General features: G+C 36.8%; 1 protein-coding gene across 4 annotated transcripts in view; it reads left to right on the forward strand.

The window, feature by feature from the left end:
* Nucleotides 1–19,970, forward strand: part of GABRB2 (gamma-aminobutyric acid type A receptor beta2 subunit) — a 136,610-nt gene that overhangs the window by 3,268 nt on the left and 113,372 nt on the right. The gene's annotated exons all lie outside the window — the stretch shown is intronic.

The following is a 19,970-nucleotide window of genomic DNA, read 5'->3' on the forward strand; positions in this document are numbered from 1 at the left end:
CCTGGCCGCCGGGCGGAGGGGCCGCTCCCGCGGAGCCCCGAGGCATTCCGGGCTGCTCGGTGCAAACTCTGCTCGCGTCCGCGGGGAAAAAAAGGGTGAGCTTCTAATCGTTAACCTGTTTCATGCCTTTCTTAGTTGTCCTTTCACTTCTCAGCTTTTTTTCTTTTTTAACATTAAAAAGTAGTTTGCTGTTTGTTTTGTCTTAGCAGGTCGCTTATAATTAAAAAAAAAGAAGAAGGAAAAAAAAACCAAAAACAAGCTGGTTATCTTGTGTGTAATGAAAGGCTCACCATTTATTTTTATTTTTTGTACGTTGGCACTCCGTGGTCATGACTGAGTCAAAGTTGACCTATTTGTTTCTCCAGACATTTGTCTCTTATCTGAGCAGTTGGAACTGACTGTGCTCGAATGCTGAAGTTGCTTTAGGATAATAACTGGGTAGTTTGTGTGAAGTGCTTGTGTTACTTGGGAGACTGAGCAAGTGTGAGGGAAAGGAGAGAAGGCTCAGATAGATGTTGTAAAAGTGGCTGTCTGTGGTTTAGGCAGAACTTTTCCCTCCTTTACTGTCACTATTTGGGAATTATGAGGTCCAAGTTTTTATGTCAGCGGTGCAACTTTGTGTAGGATGCAGTTGGCCCTGTAGACTTGTGAGGATGACAAGATGGAGACGTTGAAGCAGATAGCAGCACCTGACACAAAATGAATGTGCTGTGAGATGTTTTCAGGCAGTTGTAGAAGTCTGTTTGAAACAAACCTTCCATTGCTCTTGAAAAAGAATTGCAAAGAAACATCCTCCTGTGTTCTATGCCTGTAATTTGGAAATAATATCTTGGAAGTTATCCGTTGTGTTGGTATGATCGTTCTGCTACTGAAATGTTTTTGTGCTGTCCCAGAGGTATGCTTGGTTTCTCAGAAGTGTTGCAGTGAACGAATTGGTCAACATCTGTTCTCAATCAGGAGTTTTTTTTCTCAATAACATGTAGCCCTGGGCCTAATTTGGGTGTGAGGTTACTGCTGGTTGTCCTGGGAGCTGTGCTGTGCCACGGCCTGGTGGCAGGGAGCTTGGTGCAGTTCTTTCAAGTTAGCAGAAAAATGCTGAATAATCTCTCCTTGAGCAGCATCACCTGTGAAGTGAGGGCTTCTCAGCTTTGCGTGTGCTCAACTCGTAGTTCAGGACCTACTGCAGTCGAGTGTTTTCCTTTCAGGAGTTTTAAGAGCAAAACAAGAAAACTGCATTGTATTTTAAAACACTTATCATTAAAGCTGGATAGGAGACATACAGTGTTGTTTTCTAGGTGGTGTGGGAATGATGGGGGGTTTTCTTGGTTGAGTTGTTATCTGCAGGTCAGTGTTACACATCTCAGCTCTTCCAAGGTGGAAGATAGTGCTATTTTCTTTCTCCTTGCTTAGAGAAAGGAAGAATGTTTCAGTGACTTCCAGAAATTTGGTCTCTGGTTAGAGGTGATACCATATCAGAATACCGTGATTTGGCACTCAGACTGGCTATAAAGCTGCATTATTTTTAGTATTCTGAAGTCAGTTTATTATGTCTCTATAATGAAATGCTTGACTTGTGTGAGACTTTTCAGACTACCTGTAAAACTGCTGGAGGAGGTTATACATGGTTAACTTTGTCACACAAGCATGTCTGAAGCATTTAAGCTCTGCACTTAAATTACTTTAAGATAATACCTATTTCTTGAAACCTGACATTCGTTTTCCAGATTTTTTTTTTCTTTTTTTCATTTTACAACTTCAGAAGAGATTCCAAGCCAAGATTATTTTCTTAATCTTCTCGAATGTAGCATGTAACAGTTCATTTCACAATGAAGTGTACACCTCAACAAATATTAATATATCTTGATCAGCCTGAAGTAAATAAGAAGAGGGGCATTCCAGCATGGAACAAAACAGTTGGTGTACAAGGCCTTAACTTGTTCATTGCCAAGTCACTCGAATCTTGGCTTTTGTTTTTTGGAAGGCACCAGAAGGAATACCACAGAGTACTGGATGTATTTTTTTAAGATGTAAAATCTGAAATAATGAGAGAAAGACAGAAGAATCTCCTGGACTTATGGACCTGTTTTCTGAGCCATGGGTGTACTCTTGCTTACTCTGTAGTCCTGGCAAAATGATCAGCCTTTCTTTCTTGATGCATTTCATGTCCCATACTAATTCCATGCCCTTCTGCAGGCAGAAGCTTTATCTTCAGTAACATGGAGTTAATTGTTATATTTCTTCTTTATCAGACAGGAGAATTTACATCTACTCATAGAAATGGAATGTATGTTTGGGATGGTTGTTGACTTTGAGCTCTTATAGAGGTGATGAATACATCTCATAACCAACTCATAGTGTAAAGGGCTTTACTGTTGCCTTGCAAAAACATTTTGTATGCAACAGACTTGAATGCTTGCTTTCTTGCTTAACCTTTTGTAGACAGAAACCTCAACTACCAAATATCCTCTTACAAAACGGTTAAGTGCTGGTACTTCTGAAAACAGTTCTTTCCAGCCCAAGGGAATGTGCTGAATTAACATGAGAAAAAGAACAACTTCAGGCGTATTTAGTTGTTAATAGGTATCATGGCTATTTGTACTCAATCCTTGTATTTTTGGGAGGAAATAATACCCACTGAGTAACAGTTTTATGCAGTGCAGTAACCACTATCGCTAATTCCACTCATTTCTTTGGAGCAGGCCTTGCAGTTGAGTGCTAGTTATACTGCAGATTTTCTTGAAGCTTACCTTAATTATGGGAAGCAAACGTGAAGGAATGTGAACGCTACTTAAACTGGAAGGGTTTTCTCGTGTTAATGAATTCGATTTTACATAAGATTAGCAGTGAGTCTAACACAATATGCCATATACCATGGGGATTTTCCATATGTTTGTTGTTGTACTTGACTTTACTTCTTGGCTTCCTATTCCTTAGAAGAAACTCATTTAAAAAATAATAATAATAAAATAAATCTATCTTTTTCTTTCTTTTTCCTTTTTTTCTTTTTTTAATAAGTGCTAGCTGAGATGCTACATTTCCACATCTGCATCTCCATGGTTAATTATTGAGCAGACCTCTTGACAACACCGCAACCAAGGAAAAAATTGGTACAAGTTCATTAAGTATTACAGAAATGATTTTATTCAGAAGTGCCTGAGTATTGCACAGAATGTTGTGCACTTGATCCATTCAAATAAGACATGAATATTTCTATGGATAATGGTGGTTATGTGGTGGTTGTCAGTGTCTCGGCTTATTTCCTTTTAAATAGGTCAATTTGTTTTGTTTTCCCCTTGGTCTGTGGCTATTTTGGGATTCTAGCACAGGATGTCTTGAAAAGAAGGAGAGATGTTCCATGGTTATATTTTTTTACCCAGTAAATATATATGATTTTAGGCAATGGTTTGTATATTTAATTAAATATAGCTAGCTATTCATATTGAGGTTCTGTGGAGAAGAATCAGAACAGTTTGTATTTAAATATTTGCTTCCTTATCATTGTTCAGATTTTTGCACGTTGCTTTACTACCTGTTTGTGGAGTTACTAGACTGGTTTGTCTTAGAAGGATCCACATGGATTGATCGTGTAATCCCTTCGTGGTTGGGAGTTGCAGAAACAAAGGAGCTGTAACTGTCTATCAGGGTGAGATTTGCTTATTTGTGTATGCCAGGCTTTACACAAAGGGGCCTAGTAACTTCAGTGCTCTTAAAAACATGTATGTACATCTTGTAACATATTCTGACTTCTGAATTCAGAATTTATCAAAGTTGCAAAAAAAAAAAAAAAAAAGTACAATACTGATAGATCTGAATCATGTCAGTCCAGAGAAGTATGAGCGCAGCAGTGCTTTGCTGACAGACATCTGGCTATTTGTTGCTTTTGATAACAGAGAGACACTCCTGGCTTTCTTAAAGTCTTCTGTGGCTCCTTGAGGTATTTTCATTAACAAAGCTCAAAAGACTGGTTTGTATATCATGAGAACAACAGGATTTGTGTTGCAGCTTCTCAAGTAGCAGCATTTAGCTTAGGTGTGTAAGAAGGAAGAGATGGCTTGTGATCCAGAAAGAAGCAGTGGTTAAATGGTAAAGAAGTAGTGTGGAGCTGTTACAAACCGGAAAGCTTGGGGTAGAACATGCAGATAAAGTCAGGTAAAGAAAAACAGAGGAAAAGACAATATCAAAACAGGGAAAAGTATCTCGTGTACACGGGTATGGGAAGAAGTGGGAAAACGCTTCATGTCAGCAGTATCTTCTTTCGTTGATCAGTTGTGGTTGCACATGTTGCTGTTCTCTGTTGTGACACACAGAGATCAGGGAGAGAATAGGACTGGAGATGCACTGAAAAAGAAACATTGGAAATGCTGGAAGGGTGTTGCTTCTCTAATCCTAAATTCTTCCTGCTGCTAGAGATGGCTTTATTACATTTCCTGTATCATAGGTATATACTTCTTCATATAAAATAGTATTTTTTGGCAAATAGCTTGAGTTTGGCTCTTGCCAAGTTATTGTACACCACAGGCTTATACTAAAGTGCCTCCCAGGACATCTCTCTCTTTTATATTATTATATATATATATTTTATTTTGACTGGAAGGTCGTTTGACCTGCTGCTTTAATTATTGTCTGGGGTGGCTTCACAGTACCTTAACTTCCAACTGTGGTATGTTAACATGGATTTCTATTTAGCATCTCTTGTCCTACTCCACTAATTCATGCAATTTTCTTTCTTTGCTTTAAGACAAGGAAAAATAAGAGCTCCCAAGTTCAGGTGAAACATTTAACCATGGGGACCTAAGCAAATATTCCTTTGGTACGTGGCATATGGATTGAAGTTTTCATGCTGGTTTTGATAAAATACCGCAGACTCTAATTACTTATTTAGGACACAGACTCAAGTGTAGCAAGTTGGGACCTAACTTTTAAGCTTGTTCAGAGGTGATTATATATTATATATCTTAACATACATGATTTATATTATGTGCTAGTATTTGCTAGTACCATAAATAGTAACATCAGGCAATATCTGGAAAAACATATATTTTATAAGAAATTAAAGGAGGGAAAGGCATTTTAATTTCAGAGTATTTACTCTGCTAGCTTCTTCTTACAGATTTCAGCTGTAAAAGTTGACTCCTTGTTTTATTTTATTCTTGGGGAATTGCTCTTAGGATGGTAATAACCTTTGTGTAACTGTAGTTCATGTGGAACATTTCTGAGGTCTTCAAATGCCTAGCAAACAGGGGAACTCTTGGATATTTGCTTTTCTTCCTTTTCCTTTTAATGTTTCCCAGGTGAAAACTTCTCTTCAGCACTGTCAGAGCTCATGGTAGCTGTAGATTCAGACTCATGATGTTTTTACATGAGAAGGGGGGGAAGTGATTACACAGATATTCTGTTTGTAGTCAACTCTGTAGTCATCATCTGTTTAGTTCTGTAGCCTCGACTAATTTGTTTCAAAAAAGGAGTTCCTGGGAAGCACCTTGGACTATTACAGCAGTATAGATCCTTGGTTTCACTCATTTATTTACTTATTTTGTAAGGTGAGTTACACTGTGGAGTCTCAGTAGGCCCAGGCATGAATTTTAATTCCACAGAGGTGAAAAGCAAACTGCTTGCTTACAGCTGTTGGTCCTGTAGGCATTATCCTCTTGCGGTAATAAGAACTCCATTTTTCTTTTTTCTTTACTGAAGATATATTATTTTATTCTCACATTTGAATACAGTAGGGTGCCCAGTTACCCTGCAGGTACCAGCAAGAGGTTAGTGGGTTTTACAAATGTATTTTGAATAGCAGTGTTGATCAGCTGTTCTTGTACTGGTAGCTTGCCTCTCTACAGAGATCAACCGCTGTTCTTTGCTGAGCCTTTGGAGCTCAATCTGTACAGAGCAGTTTGACCTATGAATAAGCAGCTACAGGACCCAAGGAAACCAGGGCAGATCTGTTAGTAAGTATGTGTAATGAGGAATCTCCACTTTTATTTTTACTTTTTTTGCTTTTCATCTTCAGGAAGCATGACATAATTCTTCTTTTTATGGCCAATATAAATAGCTTGTTAGTTGGATTGCACTTTGTGTGCTAGTCTTGCAAAACTTCAGTCGGTAGGATATCTTCTTGGTTCATTGGTGATGGGGATTTCTCCAAGAGATTGCTCTGAATGTTTCCTGAAGGCTGGGGTATGGTTGTCAGAAATTTAACGAGATTGCTTTGGAGATGATTTGTACAATTGAAATAATAATTATTGCTACCTCGTTTTTTAGTAAGCCTCGACCTATAAATATCTAAGTAATTTGACATCTGCCATATAATAAGATAGATTTGTCTGTAATACATTTTATGGTCAGTATCTTTGTGCTAGCGTGTGGGAATGAACATGCAGTGTACTTTGTAAGCTCCTAGTACGGGGCTGCTTTTTCATAACTTCTCTATTGAAAATCACATAAAATCTTTATGGACGAGCTGTGTAGTAGAATGAAAGATTTTATTTTGTGCTCTATAAATTTGTTACAAGTTTAAGCTATTCCCATAGCAGTGTTCATGCTTCTTAGTGACTCTAAAAGTCTGTCAGTGCACCATGACTAAATCCTTATTATTCCTCCCTCCCTTTTTTTCTCATACTCTGTGCAGCCCTCTCCAAGATTTATATTACAGCCTTTAGTACTCAACCATGTTAAAATACAGTCTTATTACTATATAACTCCTTTATTTTTTTCTAAAAGTAAGCTAAATCCCTGATAGGCTCTTAGTGGTTAGTAGCATAGGTCTCTGCAAGTGCTTGTATGAATTCAGGAAGCAGGATTTGGCCCCTCCATTTCCAAAGAGGGTATTCTTCCATGAGGTTGTTTGTTCTTAAATATCTCTTAAAAAAATAAAAAAAGGTCTTTGGATTTAAGAGCTTCGTCTAATGTCTTGAGTTCTTAACAGTGGAAAAATAGGCTACTATTGATGGATGCAATCTGTAATTTAAAAATAAATTAATATGGACAACTACATTGAATTTATAGGTTTGTTCTGTGTTTACAGAAAGATAAATGTGACAGAAGCAGCATTTGTGCTTTATGATAATTTATTTTGCTATACTTCTGTGTGGATCCCCTCCCTACTCACATTTCTTGACAGCAGTACTATTCTACAGTGGATTTGTAATGGCTAGCGTAATGCAAGCTGTGTAAGAATAGCAGTATAATGGGCACGTGTATGGTTAGTCTTACTTGTCTGATGGCCAGGTTGTGAAGTACGTGCTCACTTCGTAGGCTTTGTCTTTGCATGTAAATTGTCTAGCTAAGTATTTTCAAATTAACTAATCAGTGTAAAGATTCTCTCAGACTTGCGATTGCATCTACTGCATGAGTCCTTCTGGATGAGTTTTGCAAGCCATTACAGATGCATTTGTCAATCAGAACCAAAACTTGTGTCCTAAATATGAGAAGATAGAGCAACCTGTGAATATTAAATATGTGTAACAGTGTATATTTCCTAAGTCATACTTAATGTAGGCTATTATAGGCCAGAAAAAGCATTTTGAGTCAGTGGCCTTCCCGTGATCCCAGACTTGTAGAACAAGGGAACTGATATTTCTGTCTGTCTTGGACAGCTTTTTCACATCTTCATTGAGGTTAATCCTATTGATTTTTTTATTCTGTAAATACTAAGAAATTCATTTATTAGGCCTAGAATAATAAGAATTTAGCTTTGGGGGAGGGGGAAGGGGAGGCAACAATCCTTCTGAGAGATGCATATTGTACTTCAGGTGAGGACTGTTCTAGAAGATATAGCAGTTTGGTGATTTATGTATAAGAAAATCAGTGGAATAGTCCTGGTTTCATGGTGGTTGTGCTGAAAGACCAAGTCAGCTTTCTGTGTTGAGCAAGAAGTAAAAAAAAAAAAAGTCTGTAAAGAAGTTCAGGATTGGACAGGGGTAGTACATTAAATCTTCCTAATGTATGCATATTGTAAACCAGCTGCTTGATGTGCAAAGTCCTTGTTCCAGCCCTTGCTCTCTGGGGACTGTTTCTTCTTTCTTTTCTAATTTAATGAATAGGCATTTCCATTAACTAAACAAATTTGTGAAAATGGATTAGGGGGGGAAAAAAAAAAGAAAAAAAAAAAAACACCAGATTTTTCCTTCAAAGTTGACTGTCCTGATTGCTGCTCTTGGATGCTTCCTTCCTTTCTGTTGTCATGAGTTTGGAAACTCTTTGCTGCGTGGTAGCCAGGGTGCAGTGAACCCTTCTGTATTCTGTAGGATTAGTAGCTTCTGATGGCTGTCCGTAGCAGTATTCAGACTGCTGAAGGACAAGAACAGAGGTCATTCATGCCGTGAATGAACCTGTGAAAGGCTGCCAGGACACATTCTTTGTCTTATCCTCCTTCACTGAAAATGAATGACAGTAGCTTTGACTGGTTATTGTGTTAGACATGACTTGAGCATTCCAGCTTTATCTGGTATTTCGTGAGATTGAGACCCTGTAAGCCTGTCTGGATGTCCACAAGTAGGAGCAAGTTGCCTGCTCAACTAAACAAACTCGGTTCTATGTAGAAGCACAGTATCAGCCTTGAGAATCTAGGAAACTAGTCAAGCTGGCACTGGCTTGTTGATGCAATTTTTTTCTGGAGATTAATCATCACAGATAATTTTCTTGAAAAGTTGACAAGTACAAAGATCCCCATGTCTGCTTACATGTGCTGGTTGTGGTCAGTTGGTTTTTAGTTATGATCTTTGGAGGAAAAATGGAACTGAAAAGCAAAGAATTAGGTAAAGGTCATCATAAATCTATTTAAGATGAGAAAAATGAATGGGTTTTCATATATAATTTGAAATATGTATCACATGATCTGTGGGATGTCTGAGAACTCAAATCCTATGATTTTGATTTTTAGAAGTGTTTGTCATCAAGATTCTTACAATGGGTACGTAGGTGAAATAGCCAGACGTTCCTGTTGCTTTTAAGCAGCTAAAGATTTTTTTCCTTAGTGAGAGCAACATAATTAAAAACATTTAATAATTAATTAATGTGAACAAGTGCTGAAGAGTTCTGAAAAAACTATTCATTCCTACAGGTGCAGTCATCTTGCAAATCTGTTCCTAATTTTTATTGTAAATGTGGGATTCTAAACTGTTTTTTAATAGTTGTAACAGAGATCCATTCTGCTTAATGAAGTAAAATTGGTGCTTGCATTTATTCTCTGTATAGGTTTTTTTTTTTTAATTGTATGCATCCACTTTATTGCATCCATTTAACAAAAGTCGTGAAATAAGCTGAATTTGTTATGATCTGAAAGTGTAAACATGCGTTGCCTTTTGCATAACAGTTATTACCCAATAGTCTAGAAGGCATTACGGTCCATTTTGCGAATCTATATTTATATTTGCTTTATAATATGTGTTTTGAGTTAACAGACCTTGCAGTTCGAGGGGAGTTGTAGAGCACTGTTGAATTCCTCTCTTCTTTCAAAGACTGCTGACCTCTGTTGGGTCCCTTCGGGGCATCAGAGTAACAGTGTTAATCTGTGTTTGACAAGATGTGCACTGAAGGAGTCATGAAATTTAAGTGAAATGAAATTAGTTTGAAGATCCATTAGGCTGTGTTTCTAAATTTAGGAATGTGAGTCTTATCATTCCTTATTATGCAGTGACATTCTTTCAAATAATGTACAGGGAGGAGGGAAGTATGGTTAAATAAATACACACATCATATGTACATATGAAAAGCTTCATATTGCAACATTATTTCACTAACTGTGCAAGCCCAGAAATGTCTAGGGAGACGTTTTACTCAATCTGAAATCTTGTTGAAATTTATATCCATGCTCAATCCATTATTCTGTCCTGCTGCTCTTTTTCATTGACACTTTGCAATGTGAGATGTATTTAGAAAACCTATCCCTAATACAATTACAAATATGCTATTCATATCCGGTACCATATGCCTCTTTAGGTTGTTCAGGATAAAATACTTAATCTAAGTAGATGGAAAAATTGCCTTTTTTTTTCCCCCCAATTTTGATAGAAGCCTTTTCAAAGGTAAAAACTTTTGCCAATTTAGGCACAGGTTCATAACAAGTTTCAGGCAAAAGTATATTATTATAGTTGATATCTAAGTCCCTGAAAACAGATTTCTAATGGAAATGCCAAGAGACCCTTAACTATAATTGTTCTTGTTAGTGTGATGCATAGAAATGCGTTACATAATGGTCGATCAATGAAAACGGTATTCAAGTGACCACTTAGAGAAATCCATAAATCTAGTTAACTGGCTGCACTCAAAACTGGAGTTAGAAGTACCCAGACCTACACTTAGGCTTTGCAGAATGCCTGTGTGAGCTCAAGTCCTTCGTGAGTCTTGTTTGGAAGCTTTAATGTGTGAATCTGATGCTGATATTTCCAGTGAGGCTATTTCTGCCCTGTTTTCACTGAAGATTTGTGGGTACTTAAATGACTGGAAATGCACTGCAATATGTCTTCTGTATTTTCTGAGATGTGTGTGAATGTGGTCAGGGTACTCGTCTGATATTACTGCTGTGTGACAGGTGTGCTTTTGAAATGAATGGAAGTACTTAACTGTTCTTATTGGTCAGAAAATCGTAACACTTTGTAGATGTATTTGATTTAAGGATTTTTAAAAGCTGAAAAGTCCAATCATAGGAAAAATGCAATTTCTCTGTGTGTAGACTTGAGTCTGTAAGGTGCCTTAAGTAAATGCGTTCTCCTTAATGCTACCTTGCGGCTTGTGTTCTTCCTACCAGGGTCAAACTTCTGCTGTTAATGTGTGGAAGACATCAGTTTACACCTGTATCTTTCCAGCATCTTATTTAACTTTTGATTAAACGAATAAAAATTCACTTCTTTACTCCAAGCCATAAAATCATCCTTGGGAGTGCAGAAAGTAATGAGAAGACTTTAATTTTGATCAATGTTACAGTTGCACTGATTTTTCTTATAGAAAACAAAATGATGCATGAACGCTTGAGATGTCATTTGACACTTTAGAGATTGGCATCTATGCTGTAGTGACATGCTGACTGGTAACAGTTTTGTCTTTATGCTGTTACAACAATTATTCGGTAAAGATTTAAAGGTTTCATTCAAAATTGTTGCTCCTGTATAGAAAAGGGTTTTGCTGTAATTGGTTACATGTGGAAGAATTGCCTTTTAAGGTAGTCTTACATATTGCATGTGACTTTGATTATATCTCTTGATATAATTACTATAGAGTTACTTTTTTTTTTTTAGTGAAAGGATGCATGTATTTTCTTTATTAAATATACTTGCAAAGAAGATGTTCAAATGGAACCTATAGTACTAGTGACTGGTAAAGCTCTTAGTCCTGTTTCCTTTATAATTTTAAACAGTGTACTTTTATCCCCTATTCTATTTGAAGAAGCATATATATTTTTAACTGGATATTGTGTTATTATAGTGAAATAATGTATTGACTAGAACATCCATAGCCTTTTTATCTTTGGAAGCATTTGGCACCGAAATATTTAGCTGGAGAAATGAATATTTCCACTTGCTTTCTGCCTAGGAAATTACCATAAATTTCTTCCTCTATTCCTTGCACGTCTTTATTCTGCTGTGCCTTCCCCATTTTAAAGGTGAATCCCTGCATGTTTGTGCCTGGCTGTGACTCAGGTGAAAGTGCTGTTTGTCTTGGGAAAATCTTTTGAGGGCTCTGCACCTGAGGAACGCTTGCTGTCTGAAGAGTTATGTCAGTGCATTGTTTGGCTACTGTGGAGCTGGGATCCACTTCTGCCTCTTTGAAATGAGCGTCGAGAATTGCAAGACGCAAGGTGAGAAGTAACGTTAAAACCACAGCAGAGTGATTTGGGTCAAATATTAGCAAAAGCTTTAAGGAGTACAAATCCAAAAGTGCTGAAACTGATCATCTGTATTATTAAAGAACCACCATGGTTTCATTGCAAGAGATCACAGCTATGGTTGATCCTACCATGGGAGAAAGGACAGGGCTAGCTGATGCTTCACGATCCATCTCAGCTGAGTTTTTCTTTTGTGTCATGATCAACAGAAGATGTTTTGTTAGGCTGAGAGCATCTATTCTGGATGTGGATCTCTGCATGTGTTTGAATCCAAAATGGGAGCTACCTTTTGAAAATCCCTTTGGGACCAGGGAGAGCTTTGAGGATGTGCATTCAGACCATTGTGTTTGTTTTGCTTTGTACCTGAGCCTTGCATAATGGCTCACCTGTTTCTAGCTGATCTATTTTTGCATCTGTTCTGAAAGCTGATATACATCAATAGAGTTATTTGTCATTAGAGCTTCCAATGTGAATTAAGTACATTTATTTTTCACCTTTGTGTTCAGCTGCAGAACTGTTGCCTTACACTTAAAAGAGTTCTGCATGCCTGCTTGTGAAATGTGACTGGAGTTCTTCATGGAAACTAGGGAGAACTTTCGGGTTTTTTAATGTATTCTCTTCATCAGGAAGAAAAAAAATAAATGCACCATTTTGAAAGTAACACAACTGAATCCAGAGAGGAAAGGATGTCAGCATTACAAACTGTCCTTCAAGCTGTGCATAGAAACCAGCGTGTGGAGAAGTGGGTGAAAGTTAAGAGTGAGAAATGCACAGGATGAGTTGTATGTTATAAATACATGACTTCATTGCACTCAGCATTCTGGGCGAAGATTTCAATTTACTTATTCATTTATTTACTTTGAATGATAACTTAAAAAGGAAGGAACTGTATTTGGATGGCTTGAATTCAGAAATAAAGGGATAGGACAATATTTGCACTTCACTGTAATAGGTAATGGGGAGCTGAATATTAAATGAGTTTTACTGATGAATACTATTAATGCTCTGTCATTCATAGATTATATTTTTTTTTTTAAAACTTGATTAGGCCTAGTTGGGAAGATGGTGATCGGGAAGAGAGCTTGGCTGGAAAAGGTGTAAGGCAAAATCTCAAGAAGAAGACTTGAGAGGAATAGACAGAAATAGAAATGTCAGGTCCTGTAACACAGCAGTGTGACATTCTATGCCAGTTTTTTAAAGCAGAGTGTTTTATGTTTTTAATGTTTGTGATATTTGGGTATTAGTATTACCAAACATAGAAAAAGTAATTCCAGCAGCTGTGGTAGTATTTATGTGTATTAAGGTTGATTTAGTTGTGGTGGAATTTAGTCACATGATAATATATCATAAGAAATTATTTTCTTTAAAATTTCCTGCATTCTTAAACCTAGAAGAATTGAAGTCAGTTTTATGTGTGGCATCATCAAAGTAGTAGTAGTGCTTAGCCGTGTTTCTGTGTGATTAAATTAGACTACTTGAGACAGAGTGAAGGTAATCAAGACAATAGAAAGGCTGTGCTGGGGTCTAAAATGAGAGTGGTTGTAGTTTTACTCCTAAGGGCCATTCTTCTCTTTTCTCTCAGGATGTAGTCTAGAATTTTCTTTAATATATATTTTTTTAAATTTCAAACTCTTGTGGGATGAATATTGTTTCACTTCAGGACCTCTACCAGATCCTGTGTTCAGGTCTGGAAGATCACGAAAATATTATACTGAGAATTTTGCATGTTATTGTTATGTAAACTATATCTTACAAATGTAGCCTTACTTCAATATGGAAGGCCTCTAGCACATTTATTTTCAGCATATTTGTGCTGGTCCAGCAGTTCTGGCGCTTATTGAGCACATACTATGAATGCAATTATATTTGCATTATTAAGTTCCTACTGATTTTTTTCCAATAACCTACTGAATGAATGTTAATTTCCAAGAAAGGTTTTTGAAATAAATACGCTGTGATTATTTGGAAGCAGCACTGCATTGCTCCTTATTTTTCAAAATAATAAGATGACTTTCAACCCAAGTGGTTCTAGCTGATGTCCTATGAGTTTAATCCTCCATGATCTAAAGTTATAGGATGGCTTTATTTTTGAGTTAGTATTTATATCGTATATGTTTTTATAGGGAAGGCAGGCTTCCTGCCTTAAAATATTTTTGTTTTATTTTTTAATGTTGATTAGCATTTGTGGCTGGACTTTCTAGGACCATTTGTTATTCCTTTAGGAGGTGTGCTGGTGTACCGGTGTCAGCGTAAGCAATTATCTAAAAAATACTGTGTGACAAGCACTGAGTGCACTGAGATGATTATTCTGGTAGGTGGGTGTGTATTTTTTAATTATCAGTTTAAGGAGAGGCTGTCTGTGAGGGATGTTTATAGCTGTGGAATTGGAGATTTGGTTTCTATTAATGACACAAGGTCTTGTCAGCTACTGAGGACAGAAAAGCTGCTTTGTTGCTCTTCTAGGCAATTAGACTGTTGGTGGTGGCTCACACAGAGGTGTGTTAAAGGGAGTCTCTTTGTACCCCATCTTCCTGTGTTTCAGGAGAATATTCAGTTGGATGTATATCAATGCATCTTCCAAACTCAAAATAGTGAAGTAAGAAAGTAAAAATGGTGCATATGTATATTTTGTAGACTGTGGAGATAGCCAGTGGAAAAGGGTGCCTGTTGTCTTTAATAAAGTTGTTTATGTAATATCTTCTTCTATTTTCTTGTGCTTAAATTTTCTTGTTCTTAAATGTAAGACATAAGCAAAAGCTTATATGAGAAAGATAGGTGAAGATAGGTTATGGGTGGGGGCTTGGTTTTGTAAATCAGTGTTTCTGTATTGTAATGCAGTTTTAGTTTATATAAGTCTCGTGGATCTTTTAAGAGGAAAATATATGGTTCCATTTTAAATGTAGCACTTCTGACTCACAGCCTCCATCTTATGTTCAAGTATCCTCAACAGAAACATCAATCTGCTCTTGAATTGTCAGTTAAATCTATGAAGCACGTAGTAGGCTTTGAATTTTAAACTTTAATTTCATTTCATTGTGGGGATTAGTGAAATTGGACTAAAAGGTATATCTGAGATTTTCTTTCTGCTGGTATATGCCACTCTTTCATTGTGCCCTTGTTTTGCATGTGGTGACATGACATTTTCTTGAGAGTCTTGGCCTTTAAAAATGTAGTTATTTTTTCTTGTCCAGTTTTAAAAGGTTGTGGGTTTTTTTTTTTATCATGTAGTGACAGATTTCAGATGCTAGTCTCTGCTTTTACTGTAAACTGGTAGACAGAACTCATTGCTTATTATTATTATTATTATCTTAATCTCTATTTTATGTTGGATTCAGGTTGCTGCAGACAGCTTGCTGATTGCAGACAGAATGTAGGGAAGGGTCTCCTGGGGTGAAGTCAGCCCTGGTGACCTGTATGATTTTCATGAGTTTTCCTGTCATGTTCTTTAGATGGTGTTTGACCTCAACAATTTGGGGCAACACAGGCATGCAAACAGTGCGTGTACAAATGTTGAAATTATTTCATAGACTTGTTAATACTGATCATCAGCTGAAGTATGAAATTGCCTTCATCATAGCTGTCCTGTTTCACCAGTGTTTTATCTTGTTCCTCATGCTTGCTGTATGTAAAACTCTACTGGTTTCTGTCATGTTAGGCCTGACTACAGTATATTTTTTCTCCTTATATGCACATGTAGTGCTTCCCATTCTTTCAGTTGCAGGATCTGTTATGTTTAATCTGGCTGGTAATAGTGAAATGATTGAGCATTAATGGTTCAGCAAATGTAAGCACATTTTCAAGCAAAAAATGTGAATGTCTGACAAGTCAGCCTTCATCTAGGTGGCACAGCTGTGGTTGTATCATGGTACTGCACTGTGGTATCTTCACTGCAGCAATAATAGCAACAGGGTGCTTACCGAGCTAGAAAAAGACGTTTTGTGCATTTTGTCTTTATTTTGCTGAAGTTGCATATCCTTTAAGGCATAAGCATGTGCTGGAAGTTAAGCTTGTAAGTGTTTTGCTGAACAGAGTCCTTTTGATCATCCTGGCTTCAGCCTGGATAATTGCACGCAGCTGGGAGGTGAGGAATTTCCATTGTAACGAATGGTATTGTCATAAATAGGATTACATTGTGAGTTACATGTGGCAGATTAGACGATCATCAAGAAAGAAAATGTTTCCAGCAATTATTCTCAGTGACTAAAAAAAAAGAAAACAACCTTAAGAGACAAAAATGAAATAATAAATAGGTAAAATGATTTCAATGCACAATTCTTTTTTTCCCAGTTTCCCTTGAGGCCTCAGCTGTTCTGTGAACATCCAAGAAGCACGTTGTGCTTCTGATCAGCTTCCCACTCATTTTCACCCCCACTACTTTGCTGTGTCATCTTTAATGTCATTTTTAAACACTAACAAAAGGATCTCTTTGTTTATCATGCAGAAATAAAAAATGTTGAGAGGGGAAAGAATGTCTTCTGTATATTATTCTGGCAGATCAAAACTGACTCATATGAGTAGCAAATATGAAATGAAGTAATTAATGTATTTAAAATGCACAGTTCCTGAGTTAAGGATTTAAGAAGTACTTTGATTATGGTCATGAGATTTTACAGGCTTCTTTTTTTTTTTTTTTTTTACAATTAAATTGGTCTAATAAATGATTAGTATAAATTTTAGAAAGCTTACCTTGCTGCAAAGTACTACATTTAAAATACTTAACAGTACAGCAATTTGTGATGCTGGATGTGTAACTCATACTTGAAATAACTCTGTGTGAGGTTGAACAGTGAGCAGATAAACTGATGGCCAGGTAGGAAGATGGAAAACAACCTTTCTCTGGAAGTACAGCTGTGGCATAGCGTGGCATGGGAAGTGTTAGCCAACTCCCATCATTTAATGATTTTCTGATAGCCTGGTATAGGAAGTTCCTAATGAAAGTAGGAATATGTACCTGGTACCATTACAGAAAGTGTTCATTTTTGACCCAAACATAAGTGGTTAATAAACTTACAGTGAATGGTCTCTTGGAACTGCATGGTGGTGTAAACTATTTCTTGAAAGATCAAGAAGTTTAAGTAATTTGCTTCCAGGGAAAGGGAAAGATGTTGGTATTAGGATGGGAACTTGTTCTGCTTGATGGTACAGCATAACAAATGCTTTAAAGAAAAGTAGAAAAAAAGAACTGTTCTAGTCATATTTGAAAGTCACTTGTAGTATATGACTAGCACTAGGAGAATAATTTATATTAACTATAATGCATACTATCAGTAGAACAAATACTTTCTTATATCTGTCCCGTACATTTACAGACCAAAATCAGACTATGTTTAAATTTGATATTATTTATTATACCCTGGGCAAGAAAAATACTTAGCTCCATTTTTTTTCTATGGCTGTTGAGAAGTGTGATTGGGTAAATTCACCTGTGGGGATCTTGAGATATTTGTAGCCAAATCCTCTATGAATTTTAGACAAAAGTTTTTTAAAATTTGAATTAAGATCTAATTCAGCTTATAAGTTTTGCTTATGAGTTTTTTTTTTTTTCCACAGTAGCTTCCAAATGGTGTGGTATGTAGAACTACTGTTGCTGCTGCTTTTGCAGTAGCAGCTGCAGGCCCTGGTAATGACCTTGTGATAAGGGCAAGATTGTTTCCTCATAGGACTATTTCTATTTATTTCTTTGTCTCAGTGGTAACCAGCAGTAGCTCCCTGTCAATCCCAAGGATGCCCCAAAAGATTCATTTAGCAAAACACATAAAAGCATCTACAAAAAGCAACAGAAGCATTGTGTAGCTGTCGCTGAACATAGTGTTTTCCAACAAACCTTACTTCTGAAGCTCACGGGTGAGGAAAATGGTACCAAATACAGAGTACTGAAGTGTAAATTTGCAAAATATCCAGTGCAGAAACATCTGCACATCTGGCTAGAGAGGCCAGGTCTTATCCTGCTTAGATTATGTTTCTTTATTTAATGCCAAACAAAATAAAACAACCCAGCAACCACAAGGCTAGACAAAATGCTTTTCTTTCTCCAGTATTCCTAGAACACAGTTAAGCCTACGACTTCTAAGTTGAATGTCTGAAGTTAATGTTATGAATGTTAATTAGATTTTTCTTTACTCTCTTTACATAATTGTGCTTTTGATATTAAAGAAACAGACTTTGAATGAATGGATATGGAATGCAATGATAGTAACAAATCAACATTTGTTTGAGAATTTCAGGTAGAAGGAATCAAAGGGCATTCTGCATGAGCTAGATTGTGGTGTTAAAACTTGGAACTCTCAGTTAAGGTAGACCCAAATTGTTGCCATTTGCTGTTCGGCAACTTCTAACCTTGTTTATTTCAAATCTGAGATAGTAACTGCTAGCTGATACTGGTCTAACGTAGGAGGGGGCAGTTTCCGTTCACTTCACCTTCTATCTCCTTACGAGATAGGACATTATTACTTGTTCTGGACCCTTTCTATAAAAATAACAATAACAAATATTCTTTTTTGAATGGATACTTGTTGCTAATTCACAGGTGGAATTTACATAGAACTTTATTCATAAACAGTTACCCTGTCACTTCTGTCTTGAAAGTCTTCAACCAAAAAATAAAAATTGCTATGTTGGGCTATTTCCCCTTATGTTTTCTAAATACAACTCAACTGCAGTCTAGTTTCTGAAGCCCTCTGCATTAATATGTCTAGATAAAAGAAAATATCACGTCACTTATTTTGTAAGTGAACACAACTTGGCAAAAATGAAAATAATACTTCATAAGGAGCTACCCTTTAAGCAGAGTTCTTAAGGCAAAGAGGAGAGTTTTGTGAGACTAATGGTTTCACTCGTTTCCTGTTTATAGGCACCCAACTGTGGAGTTGCTTTCAGAACGTTTAGGACTTAGTTTTGAAAGTGTGCTCATTATTCACTTTCCTCTGAGATTTTCATTTCCTCTGTTCTCAGCCAAAAGCAATATTTAATAGGATGAGGGTGCTTCCTTTTAAGCCTTATTTTGCACAAAGATGATGTGAACTGGAGTAGCAGAAGGGCAGGAGGTTTTTAGTGAACAGATGGGACTCAGGTAAGCCTGTGGTCCCAGCACAACAGTAGCATCTATTTTCCATAATTACTGCACTTATGAAAATAATATTTAGGGGGACAGAGGCTAAATCAAATAACCCGTATTTCATTTTTCTCAGTAATGTTTCTTGGTTTCTGACTTCTTTCTTTCTTAAATTTTTTTCTTTTTTTTTTGTGTTTGCGTGGTGTGTTAGTTTTGTGCATTCACTTATAGTCATAAACGACGATCAAACCTTCCTCATCATTCAGACCTGCAAAGATTTTCACGGAAGGTTGATCATTTATAAGTGACATTCCTTGAGGCATTTTATCCATTATTTTTCTTTCCTACTAGAATGGGCTATGCTGTTCTTACACTGCAAACCAAAACTGGGAATTTGCTGTTCTTTGAGGGATCCATCTGCCAGGCATCAACATGCTACAAGTCCTCAGTGTTTTTTGTTGTTCTTTTTTTTTTTTCCCCAGTCCTCCAAGTGTTGCAACTGTTACTCTGCATTCCTTTATATTTTTGTATGGCTTTTTGTTCAGTTTTTCTTTTCGTTTATCTAACTTTCTCACCTTTTCTGAGTCAAAGTGAGGCAATACCAGCAGGTGACTTAAGTTTATGACTGAGTATTTGTTGTTACTGGTTTTGTATTTATTTTAACTCAATAAATTTTTTTCTGGAGGTAATAAACTTCATCATTTGTAATGATGGGAAACCCTTATGAACCTATTTGTTCTTTATGATAGTGTTACAGCAGAGACAGTTGGATTTATGGCTCTAGACTACCAATATCTTCCAGTTTTGGCACTTGGCATGTTTCTCTGAAGCCTGTGCAGTCTGGATGCATGTGACTCCTTGTCTTGTATAAACTTGTATTTTCATTCAGGAGTCAAAGTGACAGGATTAACAATCTTCGGACAGTATCTAAGTCTTTTAATTGTGTATGTGCATGTGTTCCTTCAGCCATATTCTTGCTGTAAATCCTGTGTAGTTGGACAAATTAAATGAGTGGTCTAGTTGAATTTAAATGTCTGGCTCCAGGCTGTTTGTGTCACGAAGGGAATCAATAACATGATGCTTGTTTTGTTGCCTCAAAAA

The sequence above is a fragment of the Meleagris gallopavo genome, chromosome 15, assembly GCF_000146605.3.
Source record: "Meleagris gallopavo isolate NT-WF06-2002-E0010 breed Aviagen turkey brand Nicholas breeding stock chromosome 15, Turkey_5.1, whole genome shotgun sequence".
Classification (NCBI taxonomy): domain Eukaryota; kingdom Metazoa; phylum Chordata; class Aves; order Galliformes; family Phasianidae; genus Meleagris; species Meleagris gallopavo.